Here is a 14,906-nt window from a genome sequence, read left to right on the forward strand (position 1 = left end):
CTGAAGATTCTTGAGCTTCTTAGTGGGCTCGTTAGATGGGCTTTTGGCTGGATCATGGCCCAATTTAAACTGGGCAAATTCAATCATAGCCCATTTTCAAGTAATCATACAAATTTAAGTTATTTCTAGGGAATTTTACATAAAAAAACCATCTTTAGGTCAAAAAAGGCTTTTAATATTATTTTTAGACAAATTTACCTTTTTTTTATTATTATTATTTTTATTCTCAATTTTTATATATATTTTCATATTTTCAAAACTTTCTTAATGATAAAGAGAAAAACGCATTTATTATGGGAGATAATATTCATTTGATATGATTTTTTTTTTTCATATTTTCAAATGGAAAGAAAAAAAATAAATTTATTTGTTGAGATGTTTTCCTTTATTTAATTTAATTGGAGAGAGAAGATATATTTAATGATTTTTTTTTCAATTTTCATTGGTTTCACGTTTTTTTTTCTGCAGATTCATAATTATTTGAAAATATTCTAACCAATATATGAAATATATCACAGTATATAAATTCAATGTTTGACATAAATCAACATATAATGCATTTATTATGGAGAGAGAATATGCATTTATTGTGATTTTTTTTCCTTTTTTGATTATAGAAATAAAATGCGTTTGATATATTTTTTCCATTTTTATTTGGAGAGAGAAAATAACATTTAATATAATTTTATTTTCCATTTTGTTTTTCATGTTGATTTTTGTTATTATGTGAAGGGGGATTTTTAAATATAAAAATTTGAGCCAAAGTATTTATAATATGTAGAAAAAAAAAACTAACGAAAAAGAAAAGCCCACAAATGGTGTGAAATACTAAAACAGCCCAGCCCGATTAATTCAGCAGATTTTTTCCTCCAACATTTCATCTTCCTCTTCAGTCGATTAACTATTCATCTTCTCTCTTGCCTGACTTCGATCATTCTTCTTCTTCTTCCATTACGCTGCTTCACGATGCTTCTTCAATCGAAGTTGATTCATCTCCCCCAACACTTTTCTATTTAGGTCATTTTCTTCAATCGACTTGATTCACTACTTTTTTCCCCTCTATTTACGTCCCTTTTTTCTCTGTTGTCTTGGTCTTCTTCTTCTTCTTAATCCTTCTGCTGCTTTTTCTACCACTACATCAACATCAAAAGGTATAACTTTTTTCTTTTCATGATTATAGTTATTAAGTCTAATCTTGTTTACTAGTAATATTGATTAACCCTAAATTTTGTGTACAGATGATAAGCAACATCAAAATGAAGACTCTTAAAAAGGAAGGATCATCAAATAACTTGACATATCAATTTTTCAAAAAGGCTTCTTCTACTGAAAAGGATTCTGAATGCCTTCAAGGTTTCCCTTTGACACTAGTTTATTGGGCATTTGAAATAATACCAAAACTTTCAACAATAGATATTGGATTTCGAAGAAAAATTTCCCATCAAAGTCCATGAATAATATCATGGGAGTGTTTGCAACCTAATCTTGGAGAAATCTTGAACAGAATATCTTTCAAAGAAATGATGTAAGTATTTTCTATAATTTCATAGCCACATTTTTATTAGTTGCAATTCTTTCAAACAAAAAACAGATAAAAGCCTATCACTGATAGTCAGTGATAGATTTCTATCACTATCTATTAGCAAAAACAGTGATAGACATATATCATAAAAAATCTTGTTAGTGTTTTCTTGTTTTTGATCTAATGATTTAACATGTGTTTAAACTTGTAGTTTTGTGTAATTTCACTAGTTCCAACAGAAGAAGAATCACAATCAACCACTATCAAATATTTGATAGATTTGGAAGAAAATGAGAAGGAAAAGATAGAAAGAGAGGAAAAAAAGAAGAAGAAATAAATGAAGGGAGAGATTTAATTGGAGAAAAAAATGAGCATAGGAAAAAAATATAATGGAGGAAATAGAAGAACAGAAGAATGACAAACAGAAGGTAGAAAAAGAGTAGAAAAGTTTGAAACAAGACCAAGAAGAGATCATCAGAATATTAAAAACCATCATAGAAAGACTGAATGATAGACTTCCAATTGAAAAGCTTTCACAAGAAGAACAAAAAAGAGAGGTTGAGGAGACCATAGAAAAAACAAAGTTCCTTCTTGTAGCTTACAAGTTCTTGAAAGAAATTATGAAATTGACAAAATGGTGAATTATGCTGCGAATTATGTAGCTCAGGTAAGTCTTTTGCAATATATTATTTTATTTTTAAATATAAACATACATTTACTAATTAAACTAAAATTGTTTTTCTTGTAGATTAAAATTGAGAATCAAGGAAAGGTTTGTATACAAGTTTTTGTACTAATAAATAGTGATATATCACTGCCTATCAACACATTTTTCTTCCATTTATTTTGTGTCTTTTATTATAGGAATCCCATTCTTTTCATTATCTTTGTGTTTGAATTATGTTTTTTGTTTTAGGAATCTTATACACAAACACAAGAGATTCAAACATAATATCATTTTGACGATATTCAATATCTTTGGAAACCCCAAAGATAACAATTAACAATAGTGTTTGAGGAAGAGGATGGAAAGGAAAAGGTTTGCTTCGTCTCTTAAGCTATGTGTTTTCTCTGTTAAGCTACATATTGTCATGAAAGTCAATTAGATCTATCACTGCCCATCAATGATAGACACTAATAGAATTATATCAGTGTCTATCACTAACAGAAAATTCTATGACTTTCTTGATTCTTATGTAACAACGACACATTTACATTGTATTGTATTATTGCAGCAAAATGAATTTGAAGCTGTACAGTATCTGGAGAAAACTGATGATGATCAGCAAAAAGTAAATATCTAAGTTGAAATCTAAATGATAGACTTTTAATAAGAAGTGTCTATCACTGATATACACTGATAGGATTCTATCAGTGTCTATTAGTGATAGATATTCCTGCCCAACAATGATAGACACTGACATAATTCTATCAGTGATAGACATTCCTAATTGAAGTCAATGAGGTCAATCAATGAACTGATGAAATTCTATCAATGTATGGTATACTTCTATAACTTCCTTAATTCTCATGTTTGCAGGAAAAAGAATTTCAAGTTGATGAACATATGGAAAAAATTTATCATGTTCAACAAAAGGATAAGGTAAATATATAGACGCTATGAAAGAAAATAAAGCGATAGGTTGTCTTCTTAAGTATTATAGAATTTTGAATCTATTGCAGGAAGTTGAGCTTGAAGAAGAAGAAGAATTTGATCTATCTGTCAAAGAAGAAAAACAAAAAAGAGGAGAGAAGATCAAAACTACAAAATGAGAAAGAGGTAAATATAATTAATTAAGATTAATAATATTTATAAATACTATCAATGATAGATAGTGATAGATCACTATCACTGTCTATCAACAGTATATAGTGAGAGATTTTATTATAAATCAATTTTTTTGTCACAAATAGATACATATATATAAATAGTTGATGATAACATGATATGTAGTTTTCAAATTCTAACATTTAACTTTCTATCTTGTTACTATTATTTTAGGTTGTTGATTCTGCAGGAAAAGAAAAATGTACAAAGTTTAGACCAAAAGTATAAGATGATGACAAGAAAATTGTCAATGAGAGGCCCAAGAGAGAAAGGAAACAAACAGTTAAGGAAAAGGGAATGAACAAAGCATCTCCTAAAAAGAAGAAAAAGACCGAAACAACTTCATTGATGGACAGTGCTCCAAGATTCAGCTTAAACATCTCTCAACTAAACTCTCAAACTCAATCTCAACCTTCTCAAACTTAATGTTAGAACTTGATTTTAGAATGTTATTGAAAAAGACTACAATACTACTAACAATGAACTATGTTATTTTGTGAATGTTACAATACAAGTGACAATGGACATTGATGATAGAACTATATCTATAAGAATTCTAGTTTATACTAATGATGTTATCTATTGTGATTGTATCAGTTTTATAAACTTTTGTACATGTGTATGATAAAATTCTATCAGGTACATGAGGAATAAAGCACTATCAAATAATATGTCCAATGTAATTCCATTAGGTACATAATGAATTCTATCATTGATAGAAAATCATAGAAGTCTATAAATGTCTATTAGTGATGGTCTACTAAAAAAGAACATGATTGTAAGCTCCATCTCACTTGGGGAAAGAACTGCTTGCTGGAAATTATTTTTAATTGTGAGTTCAATCCAAGAAAATATGCAATATTATTCGGTGTCATGGTAGGCCTCTCGACTTCACAAGACATCCCGATATTTATACAATATCTACTACTTTTTGCATTATCTGTTGGACCTATTTATGGAGCTTTATTTCTGGTTTATTATGCGTAGGAAGAATGAGGAAGTGGAGCCACCATTTTTTGCTTGAGCTATTCACAAGATTTTAAGCAATCCTTTGGAGTATTTTTGCAAGAGTTTGGAAGTTGATATTGTCAATTTGCTTATCTCAAACTATTTTTTGGTTTGACATAAATATATTTAAACTACTATTAGTGTCTATCAATGTTTAAATATATATTATATACTTTTGAAGTCTATCAATTCCATATTTCACTGATAGACATTGATAGACTTCTATCAGTGTCTATCAACTCTCAACTCAATTACTATAATGTTATAATGCTTCTAGTTTTGATACCAAAAATGAATCAACCATGCATAATCCTAATATTGTAACAAATTTTACATAAAAAATGGAATCAGTATATAAATTTTAATAACCAAAATTGATATACTGTATCATATGGTAAAGAAGAAACATTGACTTTCAAATTGACCATTAGACAAGTTCAGTATCAATATCCATGATCAGTTCATCAAGTATCTTCATTTTCACAATAGCAGAAAAATAAATTACTCTCTGTAAGTGATATACACTGATTGAAAGATATCAGTGGATATCGATACAAAGGTATATCAGTGTGTATAAATGAGAGACACTGATAGAAATCTATCAGTGTCTATCAGTGTTTGTATAAATGGGTATATCACATGTTTCAATCTAGAAAAAGAATATAAACAAAGAAATTCAAGAATTTTATTCATATAAAGATAGTGTTCCATTCACTTACAAACTCAATAATAGAATCAACCAAGGGCAAAAATAACTTTCATAAGTTCTAATATCAATCTATTTGGCAATACAAAGGAAAAAATGAACTATAATGATTACATCATTGACTAATTAGGTGAAGCTTGCAAGTCCTAGAATTGTGACCTTTAGAATGATAATGATTGCATCTTAATGAACTACTTTTAGCTTCACCTATAGATGGAATCCTTTGTTTTTTAGGCCTTCCTACTGAACGTTTAAAAATAGGAGGTAATGCTCTTATACCATCATCTAAAACCCTCCATTTTAAATGGACTCCAACAGGTCGAACACAACTCATATATGTCCATGACAACGCGCTTGAATAATAATAATTAGATACATAGGAATAAATATCCATGTTAAGCAGCCGAAGTACAGCAAGCACATGAGAGAATGAAATTTCTTCCAAATCCCATACTCGATAGCTATAAGACCCCAAATTAAGCTTTACTAGGAATTGTTTATCACCATCCATTACTGAGTATTCAACGTTGTCAATAAGATGAACCTAATAAATAAAAATGGGAAAAGAAATCAGCATATTACAACCATACCAAACATACCAAATATACAAATAAATAAAAAAGGTTGTAGAAATCTATCAATGTTATAATGATAGACTTCTATCACGGTCTATCAGTGATAGACAGTGATAGACTTCTTAAATATACCTTAGAACATTTTGATGGATTCATGATTATCTTAAATATACCTTAGAACATTTTGTTAGGTATTTGAAAATTTTCTAACCAATATATAAAATATACTACAGTATATAAATCTTCATAAATTTTATTTACACCACAATATATATATCATAATACAATAAGTCGAAATAAAAAAACACTCGTTTATATCAAATAAACAAATACATATACTACAGTATATATCAAATTTCCTACAAAAGCTAAAAAAAAGTACACATATCTCACAATATATATAAAAAATAGGAAAAAATAAAGTCTATTTTCATATGGGGGTTTATAATACATAACCCTCCATCTTCATCTCTTCTTCTACTTTAGCCATGACCACCATGAATCTCTCTCCTCGTTGTCGTCGACCGAATTTGCTTGCCCGTCGTACCCTTGACCAAATCTACTTAACTTGTCACCGTCGGTTCAATCCACGCCGTCCGCGCCATCGACTTATCCCAAGTCGTTCGTGTCACCTCGTGTCGAGTCATCAATTTGCCCTATGCCATCGTCTACCACCTACAACTCACATCATCAGAAGGAGAAAAGAGAGGAAGGGGGAAGGAGAAAAGAAAGAGAGGGGGAAGAAATGGGTGTGAATTATGAGGGAGAGAATATATGAAATACATTATTGGGGGAGAGAGAACATATGTATGGGGGAGAGAATTATGTACGGAGGAGAGAGAAATATATAAGTAAATATATATATATATATATAACGTAGGTGAGGCTAAATTGTAAATAGTCACTGATATTAGTGAAAATAGAGAGACCAATAAGCCTTTTTTTGTAAAAAATGAAATGTATCCCTTATTTTTATTTATCTGTTTGTTTGTTTTTCTTTTTTGGAAAAAAAAAAACATTATTTTGTCTTCTTGTTATTATTATTCGTATGTCTTTAAGATTTAAGCCTTCGAGTTCAAAAGAGGATATAGGTTAATTATGATTTGAAATTTATAAATTTTATTAAAAGGAAGAGAGAAGGGTTTTATGAAATAAAATTTTTGCCTAAATTTTGTGTCTCTTATTATGTCCTAATTTATTAAATATCATTTTTTTTAGAATGCCATTGCATAGATTATTCTACCGATTAAACTTTTTTATTATTAAAATATTAATTACTAAATAACTATAATTGAATATCATTTATTTTTGGTAGTTTGAGCAATCATTTAAAAACTCAAAATCAAGTTTTATTTTAGATTATTTCCTTCTCTGATTTTTTGTATATAGAATTATATGTATAATAATTTTTTTTAAAGTATAGTTAGGTAGAAGGATTCGAACCCTAGACCTCATAGTTACTACACTCGTATTTGGTGAATTTATCTGTTGTAGTTGTTTGTTTACTTTTTATTACAACAATTATGGGATGAGAGATCAAATCTTCGACTTTTAAAATAAGAAAGTCATGTCAATTACCATTGAGTTAAACTTATTCTGGTTATTTGTTGTTGTTAATGTTAATGGATTCCTACCCCTAAATTGATTTTTCTCTATATTTTAATGTTAACTCTCTATTTCCTCATCCTTATGGTATTATTATGTTAATTTTCCCAATATTTCCTTTTGCATTTATTATGTCAATAAATTTATACTACTTTTTTGAGAAAAAAATGCTAACTTTTTAAATGAGATGACTTAACAATAAACTAACATTTTCTTTTTTTTTTTTTTTTTAAAAAAAACCCAATAAGTTACCATTGAAAGACATCAAAATGAGCTTAGGTCAATAGTAATTTACATATTTTCTTTTTCTTGAAGTTAGAAGTTCGATCTCTTATTTATATCATTACTATAACTAAAAAAACTAACATAGAAAACTATTTGTAAAATTTGTTGAGAATGCAATCTCAAAATTTTAACATTTGAAAGTATAAAGATGAAACATAAAAACTTTAAAATGCATTGATCAAAATGATACTTTTCCAGTTATAAAGATATCGAATTCAAAACCAACCATTGACATTAACCATGGATCCGAACATTTGACTATTCTCAAGTCATTAAACTCCATATTTTATCGAATATAATAATTTTTGTAATGAAATCAACTTCCTCTCCTTCCTACAAAAAAAAAAAAAAAAAAAAAAAAAAAAAAAAAAAAAAAAAAAAAACTATAGTTCCAATAGATTAGACATGAATTATCATCTTTCATAATTTGATAGAAATTATTAAATTAAAAAAGAAAAGAGAGAGAAAGATCAAAGTTTGTAAGGTATTTTGAGTATGAATAGATATAAAAGTCTACGAACTTTCACCTTTGAAAATAACTCCCACACTCTACTAACAAAACCCAACTACCCTATTTGTTTGTCCTAATTTGTTGTTTCCACCAACCTTCCTCACCAACCCCACTTAATGCTAATCCAAATTTCTATTAATAGCATCATTTCCTTTCTCCTACAACTCAGTCATAAACAAAAGATTATAGTTCTCGTAATAAACTCAAAATGGCCCTAGTCAAGCAAGAGCTCCATTCATGACCCACTTAACTGGGGTGTGGTCGCCAAGTCCCTCAAGGGCAGCCATTTTAATAAGGTGAAGTGCATGGTGGAGGAGTAACGAAGGTCTTTTGTCAAGCTTTATGGTGAGACTCTAATCATTTCTCAAGTTGGTGCTATTGCTAGTAGAGACTCTAATGTTACTGTCGAACTTTCAGAGTCTACTAGAGTTGGAATAAAAACTAGTAGTGTTTGGATTATGGAAAGTATGAATAGGGAAACTAATAGTTATGGTATCACAACTGGATTTGGTGCTACGTCCCATAGAAGAACCAAATAAGATGAGGCTCTTTAAAAGGAGTTTATTAGATTCCTAATTCTGGGATTTTTGGAAGTGGAGACGAGTTGAATAATACTTTGTCCCACTCGGCTACAAGGACAACCATGTTGATGAGAACTAATACACCTCTTCAAGGTTACTCCGAAATTAGATTTGAGATTTTGGAAGCTATAACAAAACTCTAAAATCATGTCATTCCATGCTTGCCTCTTCGTGGAACCATTACTGCCTCTGATGATCTTGTTCCTCTTTCTTACATTTATGGATTGTTCACTGGCCGACCGAACCCTAAAGTTATTGGTCCAAATGGAGAAAATCTTAATGCAAAGGAAGCTTTCAAACAAGCTGATAATACTTCAGGGTTTTTTTAGTTGCATCCTAAAGAAGGTTTTACTTTTGTCAATAGCACTGTTGTTGGTTCTAGATTGGCTTATGTTGTTTTATTTGAGGCAAATATTTTGGTTGTTTTGACTGAGATTTTACCTGCCATCTTTGTTGAAGTTATGCAATGAAAGTTTGAATTTGCTAACTATTTGACTCATAAATTGAAGGATCATCTTAGTCAAATTGAGGCAGCTGCAATATAGAACACACTTTAGATGGGAGTTCTTATATGAAAACTGCCAAGAAATTGTATGAAATTGATCCTCTTCAGAAGCCAAAACAAGATCTTTATGCTCTTATAACTTCTCCCCGATGGCTTGGCCCATTGATTGATGTTATTCGATTATCAAAGAAGTCCATTGAGCGAGAGATTAATTCAGTCAACGACAACTCTTTGATTGATGTTTCAAGAAAATAAAGCTCTGCATGGAGGCAACTTTCAAGGAACTCCGGTCGGAGTTTCAATGAACAATACTCGTTTAATTGCTTCAATTGGAAAGCTCATGTTTACCCAATTCTCAGAACTTGTCAATGATTTCTACAAATACGGTTTGCCTTCTAATCTTTTTGCAAGTAGAAATCCAAGCTTGGATTATGGATTTAAAGGTGTTGAAATCGCTATGATTTCATATTGCTTTGAGCTTCAATATCTTGCAAACCCAGTGACATGTTATGTTTAGAGTGTTGAGCAATACAATTAAGATATTAACTCCCTTGGTTTAATTTCCTCAAGGAAAACAGTTGAAGCTATTGACATTCTAAAACTCATGTCTTCTACATTTTTAGTTGCTCTATGTCAAGCAATTGACTTATGGCATTTGGAGGAAAATTTGAAGAGCATTGTTAAAAGCACTATAAGCCTAGTAGCACAGAAAATGTTGATCACATCCTCTAGTATTGTACTTGATTCCTTAAGATTGTTTGAGAAAGACTTATTGAAGGTTGTCGATAGAGAATACATTTTTGCTTATATACATTACCCAAGTACTGTTACTTACCCATTGATGTAGAAATTGAGACAAGTTTTCGTTGAGCATGCACTTACAAATAGTGATGATGAAAATAATGCAAACAATTCAATCTTTAAAAATTGCTATTTTCGAAGAGGAATTGAAGGCAATTTTGCCACAAAATGTTGAAAATACATTGTAAGTATATGAGAGTGAAATGCACAAATCAAGAACCAAATTGAGGAATGCAAATCTTACCCACTTTATAGATTTTGAGGAAAGAGTTAGGAACAAAATTAATTGGTGAAAAGGTAATATCTCTAGGAGAAGAATGTGAAACAGTATTCACAACTTTTTGTAAAGGAAAGATGATTGACTCTATCTTAGAATGTTTGAAGGAGTGGACTGGTGCTCCAATTCCCATATGTTAGGTAGATCGTGCGATTTTTCTGGAGGATGCCCATGCCTGTCTCTCCATGATGGTTTATAAATATTTTGTTATGTTTTTCTTATCTTTGTTTTTAAACATCATTTTCTACTTGTTCCAACCTTTCTTTTCCTTTTTTCAAAAAACAATAAATGTATTTTTTTTTTTTTGTAAATATATAATTAAAGTGGAGAGCTTTGAACATTTGATCTCTCGATCAAGAATGTATGTCTTATAAAAGTTGAATTAAGCTACTTGCAGTAAACACATGTAAATACAAGTTGATAAATCAAGATTGTAAGTTTAAGGTGGTTATCAAATAAAGGAAAATGAACCAACTTATCTACAAATATAGCAAAATATCACAATTTATCAATGATAGATTGCAATAGACAAGATTAGGGATAGAAGTTTATCGCGATCTATCACTTATATAGTGATATTTTGCTATACTTGAAAATGTTTTCAACAATTTTACCATTTAAAAAATTATTCTAAGTTTAATAACAAATATGCCAGAATAAAATTGTTTTTAATGCGCTTAATTCACTTGAATTTGTTTTAATTATGTGTTTAATTTTTTTTCTTTCCGACTTCCTTTTAGGTCTTCTTTTTCCATTTTGAAAAATGTAAATAATAGTTGTTGATGCCAAATTTTGTTTAAGAGAAAACAAACCTCACCTTTACATGACATCAACAACAAATTTGTAATTTAGTTAAGAGAGGACTTGCAAAACAAAGAAAAAGAGGTTTGATGTCAAAGTTAGTAAGAGAACTAGATATTAGTGTATAAGTCAGAAATTCAAGTTACCTCATACGAAGACATAATAGTCTATTTATTGGAGATTTGATCTAGGATTTATTTTGTTGGCTTTTTTGACCTTTAATCTCAAATTATTTTATTTTCACTAATTAATTAATAAATTTTTTATGATAACAAACTTGATTTTATTTACTAATAATTTTATTATTTTGAATAGTCCGTATCGTAGAGCTTGAAATAATGATTCTGTTGCCTATTGAATCACCCAAATTGGAGTTCAAATGAAAAAGATTTAATAAAAAGAAGCGTAACGAAAAAAATTCCCATGATGCTGATGTGGCGGTCAAATCATCAAATTGAACCAATTAGAGAGTGCCACTTGGAGCTATGGGTGAGTGACACATGAGACTTAAATTTACAAATAATGGATTTTGGTTTTCTTTAAATTATATAAATAAACAAAGAAAACTAAAACGAAGTGATTGTTGGTCACTTAACTTACAAAAATAAAAAAGAAAGAAAGGGATGAAACCTATGGGATGTTTAATTTTAATATTACAATTTGAAAAAAAAAATAGCGCAATAGGGTAGTTTTTGAAGGAAAACAGACATGAGGATTTCCATGAGCAGCGGAAGGATCGTCCCAAATTCCATTTGAAATTGAACACCAACAATTACAGACAAGAACGGAAACTAACAGATCATGCAACAACACGAAATTACAGCATGCTGTCAAGATACCTTCAACAAGAACAACACCTTAGCCCTCGAACACAATGACCGATGCACAATACGATCAACAACAAACACGAACCCAATGAACGGCCTCTAGAACCTCGATATCAATCAAGTTGAGTGAGGACATCACCACAATGGTTACCTTGGTATTCTCGGTGTGAGAATCCAGAAGTTGCGGGCTCTGTATAAACTTGATAAGAGGAAGAGACTGGAGGAACAAATATCATGTAGACGGTTGAGCAAGTGGGAGATGACACAGTCTATCGTATAGACGATGTGCTTAATCGTGTAGAAGATGGCAGCCTATCGTATAGACAATGCCACGTGATTATTTAGCTACGACCAGCTGATGAACTATTGCATAGATAATGTCCACGATTGTTTAGTCTCTCTATGAGCTTTCACTTAGTGAAACAATTTCATTTGATAGCCTTGTCCGTGAGTTTCTTTTCTGAATCAAGGAACTCTTTAAAATTAGGAAAATATTTTTCATTTTATCTCACGGTTACCATAAAACCACCAATAACCTCCCACTCAATTGATTATTAGAGAAAAAGAGATAATTATCAAATAATTAATATTATTATAAATAAATATGATAACCAACTTACCATATCATATTTATAACATATAGTTTTAATAATTCATCTCATGGAACATATAAACTATAGTTCTTTTTCTATTTTATGGTACTTAATGTAAATCATATTTACATCAATCCTTCATTTGATATATCTTATACATCATACCAAATATGTCATATATAATTGAATTTCCCCTTGTCAATTTGAACACTTCAAACTAACACCAAGAACTGATTCTCAACTTGAATACATCGAGTTAGCAAAGGGACCTTATGGACCTGTAGCTTGAAGCTACAACGGTACGTGAATAACTGATTAAACTCTTTAGTCACAGGATCCACCATCCGTTAATTGTCGGGTACTCTACTAAATACCGACAACTGTACTCTCCAGATAACCCTTCACAGATCGCTCGTAAGTATAGTTAGGTCAATTTACCATTTTGCCCTGTAGCATCTAACTTCTTAAGTACCACTGATCCCTCTAATGAACATAAGTCATAGTCCTACTAAGACCGAGTCCTCTCTTCCAAAGAGAGATTGTGGCCACTGTGTTCAAGACTTGGAATCAGCCCTTAAGGGAGCAATCTATCTACTTACCCCTGCTTTAAGGAAGGAGTGAATTCCATCTTGTGAAACTAAGTTCCCAGCTCATAAATTAAAAAAAACCCCAAAAAAGGTAGGCTTGTTGAGTTGGCAATCTAGCCACTCTCACCCATACTAATCAAAGGACCACTTTCAAAGGCAGGAGTTCCTAAGACACTCAGGATTAAGGTCATGTCACCTATGGTCGTTTTAGGTGTGATGTAAGTCTCAAGTATCAACGACATTATATAAAGAGACTATTCATCTTGTGGTCCGGTTCTTATACAAAGAATTTGTATAAGACACCCCTACTCGCATGTCTCCACATGAATGGTCAGGATCAACCGTCTATAGTAGTTCATAAAACTTGTATACCTCTACAAAGTGGGCAATATCCGTAATGTCACAAGGATCAGGTATTCCTTCTTAATCCTTATACTACAGACCTTTTTAGGTTGTCACTTAAGCCATGATCCATTTGTATATCTCATATATATGCTTATGTTTACATACAATAACCACAAATCTTTGTTTATTGGATATTAGTAAATGCAAAATAAAATAACACTTATTTTATTCATAACAATGTGTAAATGTTTACAATCTACGAGACTCCGGGAGAATTAGGACACTAATCCCAACAGTTCTTAAATTATTTAGAAATTTAGGGTAGTGTATGAAGGATCTCTTAACAGAAAGCATCCATGAGCGCGTTCGAATCTTTCCGATTTCACCGTGACCGAAATACAACATATACATTCTAACATACAGTTATGCAAATTAACACTAATTAAAGGCATGCTTCGAACACTAAAGAATAAGGGAAATAATTCTCATACCAGTTGAAGACCCTCTTCAAGCTTTAGAATTCAGATGTAGTGGAAGACCTCTACACGATCTCTATCGCCCAGCAAGCAATTCGTTTGCAGCAACACTAACTATCACAAACAAGTGAACAATAGTGGGGACGACACCACTAAAATGGAGCCCTTGGTATTCTCGAAGTGAGAACCCAAAGTGTAGTCTTTGGTGAGTTTGGTAGAGGTATGAGGAAGAACAAATTGTGTAGATGATAAGCAAGTAGTAGAGAAAAGGAAGCTATCATATAGTTAAATGCTTATCGTTTAGAAGAAGCTACACGATTGTGTAGGTTTTACTAAGTGATCGTTTAGTAAAAGGTGGACGATCGTTTCGAAAACACGGCACACTATGCGATTGTTTATGAGCATCTCCAAAATAATGTATCTCATACATTTAGTCAATTATATCATATATAATCAACCAGTTCAATTATATCATATATAATCAACTCCCTCTTGTCAATTTGAACATTTCAAATTAACTCAAACACTGATTCTTGAATTTTTCCAAGCTATCCAGGGGACCTAATAGACCTTTGGCTCGAAGCTCCAATTGTACGTGAATAGCTGACTAAACTCTTTAGCCACGAGATCCACCATCCGTTAACTGTCAGGCATTCCACTAAAGACCAACAATCGAACTCTTCTTACCGCAGATATATTTCTGTGTCCATCGGATATAACCAATCATGAGTACGATGACCCTTCACAGATGCTCATAAGTATAGCTGGGCCAATTTACCGTTTTGCCCCTATAGTTACATCTCATTCTTTAGGTACCACTGATTTCTCTAATGAACAATACAACATAGTCCAACTATGTGTAAACACCTCTTGGGCCAAGAGAAGGTATGTGGCGCCACATCGTTCAAGCACCGGAATCAGCTTTTAAGGGAGCTATCTATCTATTTACCCTTGCTTCAAGGAATGAGTGAATTCCATCTTGTGTAGCTGAAATCCCAGCTCCCAAATCAGACGAATCCCTAAAATGGTAAGTTTGAATCAGTGACCTGGCCACTCGCACCCATACAAATCAA

General features: G+C 31.3%; 1 pseudogene; it reads left to right on the forward strand.

The window, feature by feature from the left end:
- The first annotated feature begins 6,442 nt into the window (after positions 1-6,442).
- LOC120072904 (phenylalanine ammonia-lyase-like) lies at positions 6,443-10,344 on the forward strand (annotated as a pseudogene).
- Positions 10,345-14,906: the final 4,562 nt, after the last annotated feature.

This window comes from Benincasa hispida, chromosome 3 (genome assembly GCF_027475165.1).
Source record: "Benincasa hispida cultivar pf3 chromosome 3, pf3_genome.v1.1, whole genome shotgun sequence".
Taxonomy (NCBI): domain Eukaryota; kingdom Viridiplantae; phylum Streptophyta; class Magnoliopsida; order Cucurbitales; family Cucurbitaceae; genus Benincasa; species Benincasa hispida.